This window comes from Notamacropus eugenii, chromosome 1, assembly GCF_028372415.1.
Source record: "Notamacropus eugenii isolate mMacEug1 chromosome 1, mMacEug1.pri_v2, whole genome shotgun sequence".
Classification (NCBI taxonomy): domain Eukaryota; kingdom Metazoa; phylum Chordata; class Mammalia; order Diprotodontia; family Macropodidae; genus Notamacropus; species Notamacropus eugenii.
Window position 1 is genome coordinate 592,581,201 of NC_092872.1, and position 6,660 is coordinate 592,587,860.

The 6,660-nt window shown below is 37.9% G+C and overlaps 1 pseudogene; it reads left to right on the forward strand.

Moving 5' to 3' along the window:
* The first annotated feature begins 1,839 nt into the window (after positions 1–1,839).
* On the forward strand, positions 1,840–2,617 carry LOC140527830 (small ribosomal subunit protein eS4, Y-like; annotated as a pseudogene).
* The last annotated feature ends 4,043 nt before the right edge of the window (positions 2,618–6,660 follow it).

The following is a 6,660-nucleotide window of genomic DNA, read 5'->3' on the forward strand; positions in this document are numbered from 1 at the left end:
GAAAACTTTTAGAAACATTGTCGTCAAAATTTAGAGCTTCCAAATCAAAGAAAAAAAATGTAATAAGCAACTGAAAATGACTTAATTTACCAAGGAACAAATTGGATCACGTAAGACTTAGCAGCTGTGGCTGCTAAGGAGAGAGCTTGGAATACAAAATTCTAAAAGTCAAAAGATAAAGGTTTACAACCAAGGAAAACCTATAAAGCAAAACTAAGTTCAGGCAGGTCCTAGTGAGTGGAGATTATTAATTCCAGAAAATAGTTGCATTATTCAAATTTGCAATATTCAAAGTTATAATTATATGTAAAATATGGTGATTGATTCTGGTCCAATGAAAATATACAATTAAGTTTTTAAAATAAAGTTTTGCATCTACCTATTAATGAAATATAGTAGCAAGGGATAAGAAATTTCTTCATTCAAACATCATAAAATAATAAAATAGAGAAATAAAAAATTTTCAAATTACTGAATATTGCACCTAAAGATAGCTCTACAGTGACTCCATGACAAAAATATCATTATTGTCATTTAAAATATTGGAGCAGCCTGTCTTTTCTTTCCTTAAATCTTCATTTGTATGCTTGTACCAAGTGGTTTATCCACATCTTGGCAAATTGGTATGTTCACATTCTTCACACAAGAAGCCAGATGTAGTTGGATCACTTGGGGCATTAGAGTATCTAAAATCATTAATACTTTAAATACATTCTGTTGTCCTTATAATATTTTTCAACAGCTGGGTTAAAATAACTTGAAAACTAATCTTTGAAAATAACTTTAGTCATCCATGATTTCTTATTTGACTGCCAAAGAACTGGAATCAATTCATGGTTGCAGCCTCCCAGAGGACACTGATTTTGAGACTGATAAACAAACATTGGATTAATTTTAAGTTCTGCTTCTACATTGCCTCCTAATAAAAGCGTTAGGCAATCCTTAGACACTTTAAATACAGGTTGAGTTTTTTTTTTCCTTAGATATGTAAGTCTTGGAAGGCACCCTTTCCCAAAATAAACTCATTTCCTTCGCGTTAAAAATTTTGTTGATCTGTGTATCCACCATCTTTGATTACATTCTTCAAAATATCAGGTTGCATGAGATGAATCATTTATATGTTAACAGAGTAATTTTTAAAAATCTTTCCAGAACCCTAATATGTTTTAAAAATTCAAATGACAGAGTATCTACTAATGGTTTTGTTCTGTTTTATTGGTCTTACAAGCAGAAAAAATGAAAAGAACAGGAAACTATTCTGAGAAAGAAATGAAGAAGGCAAAGGAAACCATTATTGCATAAATACAGGAATTTAAGACAAAAAGAATACAGTAAAGAAGGAAAGGGAGAATGGGCATCCCATGAATCTCACTTTCATCTGAATCAGATAAAGGAAGATGGAACATAATTATATATATGCACATATTCACACCAAGAATTTGGCATAAAAATGCATTAAACTTAAAAGGAAAATAGGAGGACAATGGAATAAGGATGGATTAGAGAGGATGTAAAGGGAGGGCAGGATTGGTAAGTGAATAGTCATAAGCAGAGGAAACTCAAATGGTGGAGGGTATAATGTGAAAGGACTAAAAAAAAGAAAAGAGTAAGAAAAATAAATCTTGGATCAAGGCAAAATAAAGACAAAAGAAGAGATATGATAGAAAGGAAATAAAAGGGATCTCTTGCTGCCCAGCCCTGGGTTCACTTGGCCATGCTGCTGGCAAAGATGCTGAGGCTGAGAGAGGGAAAATGACTTGGCCAAACACATATAATTTATAAATAGAGAGTCTCTGATCCTATGGCCAAGTTAATTTCCCACTTTATCTTGGGTACGGTATGGCTCATGGTTCCAAGAAGCATCTGAAGCACATAGCAGCTTCAAAGCATTGGATGCTAAATAAGTTTACAGGAATTTTTGCTCCAAGACCATTCACAGGTCCCCACAAGCTAAGTGTTTTCCATTCATCATCTTCCTGAGAAACAGACTCAAGTTTGCCCTGACTGGAAATGAAGTAAAGATCTGCATGTAGCTATTCATCAAGACTGACAACAAGGTCTACATTGATATTATATGTCTTGCTGGCTTTATGGATGTCATTAGCATTGAGAAGACAGGTGAATGTTTCCATTTGGTTTATGACACAAAGGGATGCTTTCCTGTTCATTGAATCACAACTAAGGAAGTAAAGTATAAACTGTGCGAAGTGAGAAAAATCTTTGTGGGTACAAAAGGCATATCTCATCTGGTGACCCATGATGCCTGTACTATTCATTACCCAGATTCTCTCATCAAAGTGAATGACATCATTCAGATTAATTTAACAGCTTGCAAGATCATTGATTTCATCCATACTGATAACCTGTATGTGGTGGCTGATAGAGCTAACTTGCGTCAAATTGATGTAATCAAAAACAGGGAGAAACATCTTGGCTCTTTTGATGTTGTACATGGAAGAGAAGCCAATGGCAATAGTTTTGCCACTAAACTCTCAAATAGTTTTTATTATTGGCAAAGATAATAAGCCTTGGATCTCTTCCCTGAGGAAAGGGTATCTGCCTTACAATTGCTGAAGAAAGGGACAAGGGATTGGCAGCTAAACAGAGCAGTGGCTAAATGATTACAGATAAGAATTTGTAGGGTTTCAATCAAATTGAGATGTTACAATACAATTTTAAACCAAAGAAAAGTGATTACCCTACAAAAATACATAATACTAAACAAAATAAGAAATAGATAGCTTAAACAATTCAGTCTCATAAAGTGAAATTGAAGAAGCCTTTCTCTTCTTTCCATGGATTAGGATACTTTGGGTGTCAATGTTTCATAAAATGTTAGAAGATGTAGCTGTACTGCTTAGTTTTGCTTAACTATTTTTCTTTGTTTCATGAGAAGGCTCATGGATGGGGAGAGGACATATCCCAAAATGACTGATGTAAAAACAAAAGATATCAATAAAACTAAAATTTTAAAAAAGGAATAAAGGGATCTCAGAATTCTTGAACATGGAGGTGGTGCTTTTGTGGATAGCAAGATCAAAGATATTACTGTCTCTATACATGGTTGAGGTGGGGTAGAGGAGTAGGTCATGGAAAGTCAGTTCAATAGTTAGGATATTTGAGAGTCAGTCAATATGTATATAGAAGTCCCCTGGTATGAAGATAGGATTTGGGGAGAAGAGAAAAATTGTGAGCTAGATAAAGAACTCAGTAAGGAGGAAATGAAAGTGATCTAAGGATCTATAGACAATAGCTACCATGATTTTGATTTGTGTGGTAGATATGGTTTGCATGAACCTCAGATAAGGAGAGGTTATTGAGTGATGGAAAACTCTGAGAACCAAGGAGAGAACCTAGAACTGGCAAATGGGAGCAAGGAGCATTCTAACTCCCCCACTTTAACCATTGAGCCAAGGGGAACGAGTGAAGATACAGCCAGTACTGGAAAGAGTGGCCAGGGAGGCTGTGTCATCAGAGGGGAGCCAGGTTCCAGCAATAGCTAAAAGATGAGTAGGAAAGGAAAATATTTGGAATGAAGGGAAATTTGTTGCTTATATAACAGGCATTCCAGAAGAGCACAGTGGGAGAGGTTGGGTAGCACTTGGTTTGGACTTTGGGGTAGGAGGGTTGAAGGGAATGAAAATAAGAAATTGGGTACTGGGGGGAAGAGGAATGGGGTTTGGATGATTACTTAAAGGATTTCAAAATCACTGGGATATGTAGGGTATGTCCAAGTATGAGCATATTTATCACTGAGTAGAGGATTCCATATCTCTCCCCAGGGGAGGCTTGAGATCAGACAGGAGAGAAGAGAAACATGAGATAGAAAGCAGAGTCAGATGGGAGACTTCATTTCACTTTTTTCCCCTCCAAAGTTGGAAGTCTCATTTCCTACCAATTTTCTGCTTCTTCTTCCTTCAGGACAGGGACAGCAGGACCTAGAAGGTCCCAGCTAACAGGAAAGGTTGTTCCTCTTCTCACACAGAGGCTCTCCAAAATCTCAGGACAGAGGAGATCAGGCTGGTGAGCACTGCAGGAAGAGGAAGTTGCTTTGTAATGGTGCAGATAGAAGTAATGCCCAGCCCTTTGCTGCTTCCCTCAGGGGGTTACCTGCAGCAGGAGACAGAAGGCACAAGGTCAGAAGAAGGTTGCTCTTCTTCTAGTTGGAGACTGGAAATCAGGTGGATGCAGCAGGAGGTAGAAGTCTTGCTCTCAAGGTGAGATGGAAGCTGAATTGGTGCATATGGAAGTAACCCTGGCCCCTTGCCACCTTTTCTTAGGGAGCATATGCAGCAAGTGATAAAAGGAACTCAGTCAGAGGAAGGTAAATAAGAGAGAAATTAAGGAACTAAATGAATGGGGCTTTTAAAAAAAAATAGAAATTATACCTCTCCAGTAGTTACTGAATGGGAATTTAAAAGAATTTACATAATTCTCATCTGTAAATGGCACTTCTGCAAAAACTGAGAGTGTGTTGGGACAGCAAGCTCTCACCAAAAAAAAAAAAATGTAGAAAAGCAGAAATACTAGGTTTGTCATTTTCTTATCACAATGAAATAAAAATTATACTCAGTAAAGGGCCTTTTAAGAAGATTTAAAAGACAACTGGAAACTAAATAACACAATTCTAAAGAACTAGTGAACTGAAGAATTAATCATACAAGGAATAGAAAATTTCATCAAAGAAAATAACAACATTCCACATGCAAAGGGTCCCTTGAGTTGAGTCTTGAAGAAAAATAATTCTGCCTCCAAGAGGCAGGAAAATGAAGGAAGTGCATTTACTCCTGACTTTCCAGCCTTCTCGTCCTTCTCTTCTCCCTCTTCTTCCTCTCAAGTTAATTTCCTATCCTAATGAAATTTCTGTCCTGAAGACCCTCTCCAGATTGCAACATTTCCTCCTTATATTCTTTTCTTTGTTCTTTTCCTTTCCTACCTACCTACCTTGATCCCGTGTGGGTACCTTATCTTACCCTCTTTCCCCCACTCCAAGTTCTAGAACCATGAACCATGACAAATTAACTCTGTTATTGTTCTTTGACAGAGTATGTCAATCTGCCCCACTACAACTCTACCTACCCTACAGCCCCATTCACTATACGTATAACTTTTTGGATCAAAATGACATCTCCATGATCACCACTCTCCTTTGCTCCCCTCCCCCCCCACCATTTAGAATCTAAGTCACTTAAGGAAAGGGATGGTCTTTGCTTTAATGAGTAGTGGGGTTCCATGGTCAGACCTAACCCTTAGAAAAATCACTTTGGCAACTGTGTGAAGTATGTGTTGAAACAGAAGAAAGGAGACCAGTTAGGAGTCTAACGCAATAGTCTAGATGAAAGGTAGTGAAGGTAATAGTAGCCCAGTGGGTGGAGAGGAGACGGATGAGAGGAGGAGGAGGCTGAAATAAGATTTTGCCATGATGGATATATGGGGTAAGTGAGAAAGAGAATAAAGGGTGATATCAAAGTTGTGTACTTGGGTGACTAGAAGATAAGTACTGCCTTTTATAGTAAATTATAAGGAAGTCTGGAAGAGAGGTAGGTTTCAGGGGAGAGACAGTGAGTTCTACTTTGGACATCCCAACTTTGAGATGTCTACAGGACATCCTGTTCAAAACTCAGATCTTGTTACTCTGAATCCCATGCTATCTACCTCTACTATATGGTATGGCCTCTAATACTGGCTTCACTTCCAGCAATCAGGCAATGTACTAAGATGTACTAGACAATGAGAAAATAATTCCTTGCCTGGACTGGTAGTTACCAAAAGTCTGTCACTGGGCATGAATTCCACCCTTTTTACTGGTAGACTGAAACAAGAAGTTTTGACCTTAGAAAGATCATAGTCCTTAGCATAGGGTGCTTTATTTAGCAGCAGTCATTTTTTTTTTCATGCACAAGAGCCAAGAAGTGACATAAAAGAGAAATTGTGTGTGTGCCTTATAATCTTCTACCTCTTCATAATATATAAATGCATTTCCAGAAGAGTTTGTGTGTGGGGAATGTAGCGGGTGGTTAAAAATGCGAGCTTAGGACTTTTTTTTAAAGAAAAAACCACACTAAGACTCAGAGAGGAAATATGGTGCATAATTCAGAATATTTGATATTTCTCCAAGCCTTCATATTTGCTGGGGTCCCATCTTTCAACTATCAGACACAACCATAATTGGGACATTATTTCTCTACTGGTCTTGTAGAAGATCAGTGGCTCTGAAATTCAGGCTCTCCCTGGAGTCAGTGGGAGTCCTGCTGGAGCGGGGAGAGCAAAGTCAGATCTTGTGGTGTCCTCAGACAAATGGCTGTGGGTGGGATAAATATTCATTCTCTCTCCAATTTAAAACCACTGCATTCTGGACAGCAACTAGAGGCCCCTAACATAGACAGCAGGATTCTATGACATTCAGGGAGTACCTCAAGAGGCTCTCTTTCTGCAAGATCCTTCAGCCTTTTATGAAAAGTTGGGCACCTTGAACTTCATAACACACATTTATCTCAATAAATGTCTGTTGATTTATTGATGTTTGGAAACATAGAGGCAAGCATTCTCTTCCCTCTTACTTCCAAAGTTTTATAAAACTGTTCCCCCATCTCCTGCCTCTCATCCAGGTAAGCAAATTGATTCTTCTTGGAAAAGGAGAAAAACTTTTGGTGGAATAAA